Source organism: Eptatretus burgeri, chromosome 4, assembly GCF_056783735.1.
Source record: "Eptatretus burgeri isolate ZD-2024b chromosome 4, Ebu_testis_v1, whole genome shotgun sequence".
In the NCBI taxonomy this organism is placed as follows: domain Eukaryota; kingdom Metazoa; phylum Chordata; class Myxini; order Myxiniformes; family Myxinidae; genus Eptatretus; species Eptatretus burgeri.
In genome coordinates this window covers 35787360-35801971 of record NC_140964.1, presented here as the reverse complement: position 1 = coordinate 35801971, position 14612 = coordinate 35787360, and the positions used below count along the sequence as shown (strand labels likewise).

Below are 14612 nucleotides of genomic sequence, written 5' to 3'. Positions count from 1 at the left end.
CTAATTGTGATGAGTCATTTGGAAGAAAACTAACACCTGAACCAAGGCTACTTAAAGCCTGAATAATGTGTTTCTCCTTCTCATTCTTCCTACTTTTACCAGAAAGACTAACCCGATAATTAAGAGAGTCCAGCAGATCAATAAACACTCTATCATCCTTATTTTTCTTATGCAATTGTTTATCGAAATACTTTGATTCATCCCTCACAGTTGAACCTTATTACCTTCGCATTCTGCGAAAGGTTATGTTTTGGTCGGCGTGTATTTATTTATTTATTTATTTATTTATTTATTTATTTATTTGTAATCTTGTGATTCGTATAACTCAAAAAGTATTAAACCGAATTGCATGAAATTTGGTGGGATGATTGGTTATTAGCCAGGAAGCATTCGATTAGATTTTGGGATCGATCGGGTCAAAGGCCAAGGTCAAGGTCACGAAAAGGTCAAAATCGTCTTTTTACGATAACACGGTCAATTTTTATTCAATTTGCATGCAACTAACGCCAAAATGTTCAGAATTCAACGCCTCATCTTGAGATATGCAATATGACACAATGATGCCCATACTCTTGTTACCGGTTAGGGGTCAAAGGTCAGGGGGTCACGACCTTGAAAAATATGCGGTTTTTGTCATAACGCGGTCAATTCTTGTCCGCTTTACATGAACCCAGCACCAAAATGTTCAGAATTTAATGCCCAATCTTGTGACACAATGACGTCATAACACATGTCACCGGTTGGGGTAAAATGTCGGGGGGGGGGGGTCATGCCCTTGAAAAATATGCGGTTTTCGGCATAACTCAGTCAATTATTATTCGATTTGCATGAAACCAGCATCAAACGAGATTACCTTCTCTTGTTGAAACGTTGTATTCACCGAGCTTGCGAGTGAAGACTCGCCAAAACGACGTGAGTTGATTGTTGTTTAGTCCGTAGCCCCCGAAAGTCGGGGGGGGTCATGACATTATAGATATGTGGTTTGTGTCATAAGACCATTCATATGAAACCAGTTCCCCACACTCATACCAAGAACAAAAAAAAGTAGTGGCGGCGAAGGTATGCACTCTATGAGTGCCCGTTCTAGTTATCTTTGTTTTGAATATTAACAACCGCTTTCTTAAGTTTTATCTCGTTTGGTAAATCAATATAAGAAAAAGCTTGAAGACCATCTGATTTTAAGATGTGTATATCTAAAAAGATTATTTTTGTAATAGCGAATCCATACCGACTACAGTGTTATCAACATCTTGTTCTCATCTCTGGAGTTCATCGTAAACATCACATCTTACAAAATCTTGAAATGATGAGATAAAGTGAGGGTTTGTCCTCATATGGGGAGTGGTTTCATCGTCTTCTCTTACCATATTCAATTTTACTCCCATATAAAACTTAAAAGTTTTCATTTCACTCAATGCGTTTTTAATTACAGATTAAATACTTTGTTTAACCACATCAACAGTTTCCTTGATTGAAGACGGTCCAGGGTCTTGAAAGCAAAACAACCTTATTTTTATATGTCCTTTAAATGCCCCATCAGTGTTTTCAATGGAGAATTTAGTGGCACCTTCCCTTTCTTCATTGTTCTTCTGTTTGCGTTATTGAAGGTGTTTATTATAAAAAAAAATTTAAGAATATCATTATCACATCTATCACAATGTTTTGTTTCTTGGTCAAGTGGAGATATTTGTCTGAAAAGATTGAATGTGCGTTTGTTGGTTTGAAGGTGTTTTTTTATAACATTTATATTCATGATTACAAACATCGCAGTACGTTGTATTCACCATACTTATATAACAAAGCTTTGCTTGAAATAAAATTTTCTTGATGAAAATTCCGTTTAATTATTCGGTGAATTTGTGCTAAAAACCATTTTATCCTCCAACTTTTTTCACTTAATAAATACAATGTATCAAGACACAAAAGACACATTTCAATCAATCTCTGCATTTGTAAAAGATACTGAGAAATATGTCGAGGATGTAAAATTTAATAAAGATAAATATAATAACTATTGGATAAAAACAATTATGGTGAATAATGAGTTCTTCAATTTCCTTCAGTGGAAGGCCTTTTGGTATATCTGGAAGAACATCAATTAAAGCAGCTCTAACAAAAGTTTCTCTTCTCCTTCTGGCAATATATTCAAAACTATAAAAAGCAATGAAACAAGAAAAAGTATCAAAAAAGAAAAACCTCATGGATGAAGCTTTAGAAAGAAAAGATCTGTAATATGCATCTGTAATATGCAAGGAGAAATTTGTATTTTTTTCAACAACCCTAAAGATGTAAATCCTGATGAAATAAAGGATGTTAATATATCAGGTGAAATGACATTTCGTTCAATAGGAGTTGAGGACCATTTTAAAATTACCTTTAATATAAAAAATGTAGTCGTTGAATCTGTTAATGAAAAAAAGTATATAGATATCGATGGTAATGTTTTTTCTACTAATTAAATACGAGTCATTATTCAACTGAAGATTTTGAAGATTATGAGAGTGATGATAGTATCTCTGTTGGAACAGAAGACAGTTATGATGCCGAGAGTTTGTGTTCAAATGATATTTATGAAAGTAGTTTTATAGATGATTGTGAAAGCACCAATGAAAGTACCGAAGATGATAACGAAGATGAATTTTATTTGAAGTCAAGTTTTACTTTATAAATATGAATAGTTTACTAGATTTTGAGCCTCGTGGATTTCCTGATTCTCCACATGACAAATTTGAGAATTGTCCTGCGTGTGAAAGAAGGGGATTCCACACCGAGTCAAAAGCCTACAAACAATATTTGTTCTGTGATTAATTTCTAATTAATGACAATAAAAAATATAAAAAGGAATATAATTCTTTGAAATATGCACCAAAAATGAATTACTTTACAAGATTGATTCGAGAAATGAATGTAAAGTATGAGGGTGATAATGCACCTTTTCTTACAAGAGAAGAGACTGAACAAATGACGACCATGTTTTGTGGATTGATGATTTATATTATCAACGATTGTCATTTTCAGGGAAATATCAACACAAGATATTGTATAAATAAAATAATGGATTATCTTGAAATTAAACCTGAACTTCGAATAAAACATAGTTTCCAAAAAAGCCAATAAAAAAAAAATAACCTGTTTTCCAAATATATAAATGAATGATTTTTTACCAATTTGGGAAAATAAGATAAATTTTAACAACCATAAAAATCCTTCCAAATTCATTAAAATGTCTCATAGTTGGTTCAAGCAGGTGTGGAAAAACCTGCTTACTTTTAAAGATGCTCCTTACTCCTAACTTTTTGGATTATGATAATTTAATAATTTTCACAAAGTCGAGTTTTCAATCTAAGTATCAACTACTCTCACAAGGTTTTAATGCTGGTCTTCAAAAAGAAGATATAATCAGTTTATTTAAACTTCAAAACAAACTAAATAATTACAACATTGAAGATATAATACAACTATTTTGTGATACACAGAGATATAAAAACAATTCAAAACCGATAACTTGTATTCTTCGTGAGAATACGGATGATGTACCTTCTCCCCAAGATTTGGATAAATCAAAAAACAACCTCGTTATGTTTGATGACTGTGTTTATGAGAGAAACCAAACGGTAATGGATAGCGATGACACAAGAGGGAGACATTCTTCCTGTAATTGTATTTGTCTTAGTCAATCATACATTCAACTCCCTCGTCGCTCAATCAGAAACAATGCTAATACGTTTATGTTATTCAAGTTAAATTCAATAGATATAAACAATTTTTGGAGAGACAATTGTTCTACATTATGTAGTAAAAAGGAATTTGGGGATTATATGAAGCACACGACTGAAAATATAAATATATTGTGAAACAAGATGAGATATTAAGGGATATATATATTTATTTTATAAACAATTACATATATAAATGACAACTATTATAATAAATCTTGTAGGCAAATCTGCTTCTGGAAAAAAACTATCATAAAACAAGGTTCTTGAAGAGTACAAATGAAAATATTGTAAATTTGCTTGTAAAGCACCATGTAGTCTGTATTGTATCAACAACGAGAGCAATAAGACCTGGAGAAGTAGAAGGTGAAGATTATTACTATATTTCAGTCGAGGAACATATGCGATTGAGGAATGAAGGCCAAATATTTGAGGAGGTTTCTCTTGGTACAACAAAATATTCATATTGTAAGAGTGAGTTAAAGAAACTAAAATGTGGTTGTCTTGGGAAATTAGAAACTAATCCAGAAGGAATGAGACAAATTATTAAACATCTGAGTGGTAATGGGGTTAAGATTTTATCATTCGGTTTTGATGTTGATGAAGAAACTCAACGCAAACGTATGAAAAGCAGAGATACAAGTATTAGTGAAGAAGAAATTACAACTCGCATTAATGTTAATAAAGAATTTGATGAAATATTTAAAGAAAAGGATTTATTTGAACACATCTACTTTAATGATGAAAAAAGGGAAATTTTCCTGTTGACCTTTATACTTCAATGAATGATATTTTCCAATAAATAAATGGATGCGAAAGGAAGAGTAAGAAGATGAAAGGAGCATCAAGAGTTGGTCTCAAAAGTTGTAAAACAACAGGAAGACATAAGAAGAAACACAGACAGAAACTAATGGGTGAAGAAGCATTTGAAAGAAAACAAGAGAAATTTTTTAAACCACTTTAAAAAACTTCCCAAGAAATTTTTTTAGATGCTTCCACAGTTCCCACAATAGAATATACTCCGAAAAAAACTTCAAATGTTAAAAGATTTCAGTCAAATGAGAGAGGAAGAATTAGGGCACATAGGAGAACGAGAACGGGCACTCATAGAGCGCATACCTTCGCCGCCACTTCTTTTTTGTTCTTGGTATGAGTGTGGGGAACTGGTTTCATATGAATGGTCTTATGACACAAACCACATATCTATAATGTCATGACCCCCCCCCGACTTTCGGGGGCTACACACTAAACAACAATCAACTCACGTCGTTTTGGCAAGTCTTCACTCGCAAGCTCGGTGAATACAACGTTTCAACAAGAGAAGGTAATCTCGTTTGATGCTGGTTTTATGCAAATCGAATAATAATTGACTGAGTTATGCCGAAAACCGCATATTTTTCAAGGGCGTGACCCCCCCCCCCCCGACATTTTACCCCAACCGGTGACATGTGTTATGACGTCATTGTGTCACAAGATTGGGCATTAAATTCTGAACATTTTGGTGCTGGGTTCATGTAAAGCGGACAAGAATTGACCGCGTTATAACAAAAACCGCATATTTTTCAAGGTCGTGACCCCCTGACCTTTGACCCCTAACCGGTAACAAGAGTATGGGCGTCATTGTGTCATATTGCATATCACAAGATGAGGCATTGAATTCTGAACATTTTGGCGTTAGTTGCATGCAAATTGAATAAAAATTGACCGTGTTATCGTAAAAAGACGATTTTGACCTTTTCGTGACCTTGACCTTGACCTTTGACCCGAACGATCCCAAAATCTAATCGAATGCTTCCTGGCTAATAACCAATCATCCCACCAAATTTCATGCAATTCGGTTTAATAATTTTTGAGTTATACGAATCACAAGATTACAAATAAATAAATAAATAAATAAATACACGCCGACCAAAACATAACCTTTCGCAGAATGCGAAGGTAATAAATGTTTTCTATGGTCTGTTCTTACTCACTTACATCCTCCACAATGGAAACCTGAAAGGGTTGAACATGACAAGAAATACGAGAATACATTAAATGTTAAAGATTTAAAGTTTCCAATGTCATTGAGAGATATTCCTAAACTTGAGAAAATGAATAATCTATCTGTTAATTTGTATGGATTAATGGATACAAACAAAGTTCAGATATTAAAATTTTCAAACAACAATAAAAATGATGAAACACACATTGACCTTCTCTACTTTACTTCAAAGGAAAAATCACATTATGCTTTCATCAAAAATTTATCAAGATTAACCAAATCACAACTATACAAGAGAAAATGTAAAGCATATCCTTGTAAGAGATGTCTCAACTCCTTTCACACAAAAGAACGATGAAATCAACATTCGAAATATTGCAGTAATCATGAATCAACCATAATCAATTTACCAAAAGCAGGTTCAAACGTATCATACAAATATTTTAACAACTCTATAAAACATCCGTTTGTGATATATGCTGATTTTGAAAGTATCCTTGAAAAGATAGATTTCTCCAAATCCAAATAAATCATACACAAATAAATATCAAAAACGTACTCCTTGTGGTTTCTGTTATTATATCAAATCATCTGTTGGTGATGAGTATAACAAGTTAGAACTTTTTTGAGAGAAGATGCCTCAGAGGAGTTTGTAAGATGATTGGAAAAAGACTGCATAAGACTAAGAGAAATAATGGTTAAAACCTAAAACCAATGTCATTAGCAAAGGGAGAGAAAAGGAATTTAGAAAGAACAGTATCTGTCATATTTGTGAGGAGAAAATTGAGGGAGAGGTCAAAGTTAGAGATAATTGTCATCTTACTGGAAAATATAGAGGTCCAGCTCATTCCCGTTGTAATCTTAATTTCAAGCCCCCAAACTTTATTCCTGTCTTTCTTCACAACAACGCTCATTATGGCACACATCTATTTATAAATGAACTTTCAAAGACATCTGGAGATATTTCTGCCATTCCTAACACAAATAAAAAATACATCTCATTCACAAAAACTCATTGTGCTAAGTCTCATTGTGCTAAGTCCTTCCTCGGCCCTCTTGAGCTCCTGACCACTTACAAAGCTTTTGTCCGTAGCCTGATGGAGTACTGCTCTCCCCTCTGGGCTGGTGCTCCTGCCTCCCACCTTTCTCGGCTTCACGCTGTCGAAACTAGGGCATTTAAGATCATCGGCATCTCCCGCAATGAAGCTGAGTCTTTGGGCCTCTCACTCAATCACCGCAGGTTGGTCGGTGGTCTTTCTGTCTTCTACCGACTCCTCTCCAGCCTTGCCCCCCCTGCTCTCTCTGCGATTTGTCCCCACTACATTTCCACAGGGCGCTCAAGGTCCGCCAACAACACCCTTTTGGTAAAACTACCAAAATCACGAATCACTGCTCATCTTCACTCTTTCATTCCTCTTTTTTCCCGCCTTTGGAATAAACTTCCTCACTCTATTCTTTCCCATTCTTCCCTCCAGGCTTTCAAAACAGCTGTTCACCACCACCTCTTATCTTCCCCCATCCAAATCCTCGATCTTTTCTACCCCCGATAATCCACCCAAGCCCACTTCCTTCATTTCTCCTGCTTTCCTTCCTGAAAGTCCCTGAAATGTCCATCTTCTCTTCGCCATGTTCCCCGTCCCATCCCCATCCCTCTCCCTTCCACAGTTCACCTAATGTGTCTGTTCCCCACTGTTTTGTCCCTTCCACTCCCGCCCCTCTTGTCTCATGCCTCCTTGCTGTGAGTTGTGTGTTAGCTCTCATACGAGCCTCGACCAAGGTATACAAAAAAAATTTTTTTTATACATAACCCATATCAGATTTCTTGACACATACAAGTTTATGGCAAATCCATTATCTAATTTAGCATCTAATATTAAAAACTTACCAAATCTTAAATCACATTTCTCAAATCAAGAAGAGATTGATCTCTTATCACAAAAGGGAGTATATCCGTATGACGACATGGATTCATTTGAGAAGTTTAAAGAAACACAACTTCCTTCCAGGGAAAGTTTCTATCGAAAGGTAAATAAAACTCATATTTCTGATAGAGATTATACACAAGCTAAAAATGTTTGGGAGAAGTTTAATATAAAGAATCTTAGAGAATATCATGTTTTGTATCTTAAAACTGATGTATTGTTATTGGCTGATGTGTTTGAAACTTTTAGAACAGTCTGTCATAATAAAAATTCTTATGGATTAGGCCCTGCTCACTATTACACAGCCCCGGGTTTGGTTTGGAGTGCGATGTTAAAAATGTCAAAACAGAATTTGGAATTAATCAGTGATATAGATATGCTTTTCATGATAGAGAAGGCTAAAAGAGGAAGAATATCTCAAGTATGTTCCAAGAGATATGCTAAAGCAAATAACAAATATCTTCCTCATTATAATAAGAATGAGGACAATTCTAATCTGATATGTTATGATGCTAACAATTTGCATGGATGGGCTATGTCTCAATCTTTACCTTTTGGAAAATTTAAATGGGTTTAAGAAAAACATCATGAAAAGGTTTTACAAGGCATTGTTGTCTCCTCTCAAAAAGAATTGGATGAAGCTGAAGTTGGATATTATTTTGAGGTTGATTTAAAATATCCAGAAGAACTTCATCACAAACATAAAGACCTCCTTTATGCCCCTGATAAAGAAAGTCCAAGAAAAGAATGGTGAAGTCATTACTAACAGTCATTTAATATAAAAGGTAAATCTCCAGAAAAACTACTGACTACATTAAATGATAAAGAAAGTTATGTTTTGCATCATATGAACTTGAGACAATATTTATCTGCTGGGTTGAGAGTGAGGAAAATTCATCGGATTTTGAAATTTAAACAAAGTCAATGGTAAAAGAAGTATATTGATTTTAATACAAAAAGGAGAACAGAAGCAAAAACAGATTTTGAGAAGGACTTTTATAAATGAATGATTAATACTGTATTTGGAAAATGTTAGGAATTGACAAAACATAAGACTTGCTACATCTTGGAAACAGGCTTCAAAGTTAATTAATAGACCAAGTTTTGAGTGAGCAGAATAGTGTAGTAGATAGTATAAAAATCGTGCAAATTATGATACAAGCATCAAATTTGGCATTTCTGTTCTGCAGGGCTTTTTGATCAAATCTTCCCAATTGGCCATTTGAAAATCCAAATTTTTAAAAATTTGAAAAAAAAATTTTTGGAAAAAATTTAAAGTCACAGCTGCCTGAAATTCTTGAAGCGCAAGTGAACATCCCAGACAGAGAACCAAGGGGAGATGCAGTCATCATTGATGGCTCAGCACTTATCAATGCCCTACCTCCACGCACTTCAAAGATATTTGATGACTATGCTAAAGAAGACATCATCCCAAAGGTGGAATCCTATGGTGCCAGGTACGAGAGGGTGGACGTAGTGTTTGATGTGTACAAGAAGTCAAATCTGAAGTCCGAGGTAAGTTCGAAAAGAGGGCAAGGAATCAGAAGAAGAGTGACAGGAACCAGTTAGACCCCAAGTAACTGGAGAAGCTTTCTTTGAGATGACAGCAACAAGACTGAGCTGTTTCACTTCCTTGTGGAAAAGATGTGTGAAGCACAGACGATAAGCACAGTCATTGTCACAAAAGGAGAAGATGCCATTAGCAACACAAGGAAGTCACTGGATGCTGTGTCTCCATGTTGTCATGAAGAAGCTGACACTCGAATATTTGTACACGCCAGGGATGCAACAACGGATGGTAGCAAGTCCATTATCATTAAGGCTAATGACACGCACGTACTAGTCATAGCAATATCTGTACTACCATCCTTACAGGAACTAGGTCTTAAGAACATGTGGATTGCCTTTGGCCAAGGAGCAAAGGCGCGATGGATTCCAGTCCATGAGGTAGTTTCTGCAATAGGGCCTGAGAAAGCTCAAGGGATCCCATACTTCCATGCGTTCACTGGATGTGACGTCGTGTCTGCCTTCCGCGGTAAAGGGAAGACAACTGCATGGCACACTTGGAACGTCTTTGATGATGTTTCTGAAACATTCACCAATCTCAGCCAGCATCTAACATTGATTCGTGATCTTGACTTTTTTCAATTTTTTTTTTCAAAATTTGGATTTTCAAATGGCCAATCAGGCAGATTTGATTAGAATCCCTGGAGAACAAATGTGCCAAATTTAATGCTTGTATCATCATTTGCACGATTCCTCTCAAAAATTGCTGTTATCTGCCCCACTCGAAGTGTTTTCAGAGAACTTTTGTGCTCTTCATTTGAAAAATGAGAGTATTGAAATGGATAAACCTATTTATATGGGAACATCAATTCTTGACTTGTCAAAGTCGTTCATGTATGACTATTAATATAATAATTTAAAATCAAAGTGAAAGGATAATGTGTCATTGTTATATATGAATGCAGATAGTTTTATGTTAGAAATTAAGACAAGTGATGTATATGAGGATATGATTGATAATATATATATATATATATATATATATATATATATATATATATATATATATATATATATATCTTCTTCTTCTTCTTTTGGCTGCTCCCGTTAGGGGTCGCCACAGCGGATCATCCGTATGATCCGCATAGTGATTTGGCACATGTTTTACGCCGGATGCCCTTCCTGACACAACCCTGGTCACCTCTTACGACACAGGGATATGGTACACCTATTTTAACCGGGGTATACGCCGGCCCAGTATTCTGGTACTCATTTCGCCGACCTCAGAAGGATGACAGGCTGAGTCAACCCCCTGGTGTATTAATTCAGTGGCCCAACGGGGCTTGAACTCAGGACCTTTTGGATCCCAAGCCGCTGCCCGAACCACTGCGCCAACACCAGGATATATATATATATATATATATATATATATATTTATATATATATATATATATATATATATATATATATATATATATATATATATATATATATATATATATATATATATATATATATATATATATATATATATATATAATACAAGTAATTATAAGTCAGGTGATGTGTTGTTTTCATCAAAGAATAAAAGGATATTGGTAAGTTTAAAGATTAATTGGGTTGGAAGGTCATGAGTGAATTTATAGGATTGAGATCAAAGTCTTATGCTTTTACGTATATTGATAATAATAACATTGAAAGGTGTGATAAGAAGCTCAAGGGAATAAAGAAAAATATAATGAAGGAAACAATAAACTTTAAACATTATTACAACTGTTTAACCTTAAAGAAGGAAGAGTACAGAAAAATGAATACAATAACAAGTTATAAACATCAAATATATACAGAAGAGATAAATAAGAAAGCATTAGGAGCCTTTGATGATAAAATATATATTTTAGAGAAAGGAATCAATTGTCTCCCTTATGGTTATAAGTATCTGTTAAGATATTGGGTTGGGAATTTTAACAGGCTACTGCTGTCTTTTTACAGATTCATACATGATAGAACCAAGCAATAACAAAACCAAAGAGTGGAGATGTAATCAGCCTTGGTATTTAAATGGGAAACATAAAGAATGTGAGGAATATCAAATCGGTCTCATTGAAGAAATAACCGTGGTAAAAGTAGATAAAACAAATAAGCGCATAAATTTAGTTACAAATGTGTTGGAGGATGTAAAGAAAAAAAAATATCCTTGAATGGACTGAAAACTTTGATGGTTATCAATTGAACAATGGAAAAAAATTTACTACAATCTCAAAATGATATGTGACTCAGGAGGTGGTCAAATACGAGCATAAAGAGAAGTTTATCATTTCATTTCTGCTCAACAAAGACACTATATATATATATATATATATATATATATATATATATATATGTTTATGTATGTATGTATAGATATATATATATATATATATATATATATATATATATATATATATATGTGTGTATGTATGTATTTTTGGATATATATATATATATATATATATATATATATATATATATATATATATATATATATATATATGTGTGTATGTATGTATTTATGTATATATATATGTATTTATGTATATATATATATATATATATATATATATATATATATATATATATATATGTGTATTTATGTATGTATGTATGTATGTATATATATATATATATATATATATATATATATATATATATATATATATATATATATATAACCGGGCGTAGTGGCGTGCGCCTGTAATCTGGCTTCTCGGAGGCTTGGGTTGGAGGATCGCTTGAAGACGGGAGCTCTGTGCTGGGCCACGCTATGAGAGGGTGTCGGGCAGCCCGGAATCATGGCGAAACCCAATCCTTATCCCTGTGTCGTAAGTGGCGACCAGGGTTGCGTCAGGAAGGGCATCCGGCGTAAAACCTGTGCCAAATCAGTCTGCGGATCATAACGGATGATCCGCCGTGGCGAGCCTTAACGGGAGCAGCCGAAAGATGAACAACATTTTAATCATATAAATATATATATATATATATGGATGTATTTATGTTTACATATATATATATATATATATATATATATATATATATATATATATATATATATATATATATATATATATATGCCTGGTGTTGGCGCAGTGGTTCGGGCAGCGGCTTGGGATCCAAAAGGTCCTGAGTTCAAGCCCCGTTAGGCCACTGAATTAATACACCAGGGGGTTGACTCAATCTGTCATCCTTCCGAGGTCGGCAAAGTGAGTACCAGTGTACTAGGCTGGTGTATGCCCCGGTTAAAATAGGTGTACCATATCCCTGTGTTGTAAGAGGCGACCAGGGTTGCATCAGAAAGGGCATCCGACGTAAAACATGTGCCAAATCATTATGCTGATCATTCGGATGATCCGCTGTGGCGACCCCTCACGAGAGCAGCCGTAAGAAGAAGAAGTTGTATATATATATATATATATATATATATATATATATATATATATATATATATATATATATATATATATATATATATTTATGTATAGATATGTATATATTTATGTATATATATATATATATTTATGTATATATATATATATATATACATATATATATATATATATTTATGTATATTTGCATATATATGTATGTATTTATGTATGTATTTAAGTATATATATATATATATATATTTTTTTTATATTTATGTATGTATTTGTTTTTTACATGTATTTATGTATATTATATGTTTGTATTTATGGATATATATATATATATATATATATATATATATATATATATACGTATGTATTTATGTATATATGTGTATATATATATATGAATTTATGTATATATGTGTATATATTATGTATTTATGTATATATGTGTATATATTGTTGCGGATCCGGGGTGGCGGGATTCTCACCCAGTCCGAGGCGCCACCCTCACCACCACCGTCTCCGCGGTTTATAACGACGGCGGCTCAGCACAGGCCTCGGGTCACGTGCCTTCAATCGCGATACCAACGTAATCCTTGTTCCTTGCCAGTTGGGGAAGTAGAACCCCTGGTTACACACTGCTTTTGTCAGATGCCGAGCGTTTTCTGCCAGTCTGTAACCATTTTGGTTTTATCTGCCAATTGAACGGATCGTTCCACGACGCAACACAAATTAATGCATAGCGGAAACTTCATACGAATTAACCAGATTTATTGGGGAACCCCGGGGATCACAACACAAGCAAAATTCACGACAATGGTTTTATTAACAATCCTCAACCCATTCTTAACTAGGGAACCACGGTCTACAGGTTTCGAGGGGGTTGCTACCGAAATATGCCTTATACAACACGTGCAGACAAAGACGAACAGACAGACAGCATGCATGCAAGACAAGACAGAGTACTTGGTGATGTCTCATGGACGAGAGGACAGTGTCAAAAGCACGAATGTCGCTCGCAACAGGCGGATGTCCACGGATTCGAACTCCCAGACTGAAATATGCCTTATACAACACGTGCAGACAAAGACGAACAGACAGACAGCATGCATGTAAGACAAGACAGAGTACTTGGTGATGTCTCATGGACGAGAGGACAGTGTCAAAAGCATGAATGTCACTCGCAACAGGCAGATGTCCACGGATTTGAACTCCCATATCGAATCACGCCGCGTGGCAAAAATGGCGCTTGTCTTTTTGTCGCAGACCTCATGCACGCGGTCTCCGCGTGCTCTGGCCCTGCACAATGTCGATGGCACAAGGCCGCCAGATCAACGATGGGCCTCAGCTGATCTCCCTCCAGGGTTCAGCATACAAATCCAGGCCTGGCCCGTTCACCAGACAAGGCCAAATCAAGGTGACGAGCTACGCAGGCGGATTGACAACGTGTCCAGCCGTGAGGTGAGTAAGGACCGTCAGAGGCTCCGTGTCTCCTCTCCGGTCTTCCCACCTCGAAGCCCGACTTCCGCTTCGTCCTCTCAGTTCCTCTCTCTGTCGAATCACCTTTTCTTTCTCGGCAGATGGCAGACTCGACCCACAGGTTCAGCGTTCTCTCCCGGCCGATTCACCACTGCCTTTCCTTTTCTTTCTCGCCTCGAAGCCGGCTGCCGTCCCTCTCACGGCAGAATCCTCGACGTGCAGGCAGCCTCTCAAAAGCCCACTGCCGTTTCTCAAAAGTCAACTCCTTCATTCTCTCATTTTGAATCACGAGCACGCTTCGAGAGCGCCTATTTCCACACACTCGACCGTTTTTACGAAGCCTTCGTTTCTTCTCTCGTTTTCTTGCTTCGAGACACGAGCAGTCTTTTTTACGAAGCCTTCGTTTCCTCTCTGGTTTGCTCGCCTCCAAACACTCGCTCCTCCCCCTTTTCGGAGCCTACCGATCTCCTCGCCTTCGCGTCACTTCCTCCCCTTGGCCACACCCTCCCAGCCGACTGGACGGGGCCTATTGTCCGTAGAGGGGAGGAAGAAGAGAGGGCCCTTGTTTCACCACCCCTGTATGAACATAAAAACAT

At 35.8% G+C, this 14612-nt stretch overlaps 1 protein-coding gene across 2 annotated transcripts in view; it reads left to right on the top strand.

The window, feature by feature from the left end:
* PC (pyruvate carboxylase) overlaps positions 1-14612 on the top strand; it is a 587030-nt gene that overhangs the window by 476256 nt on the left and 96162 nt on the right. The gene's annotated exons all lie outside the window — the stretch shown is intronic.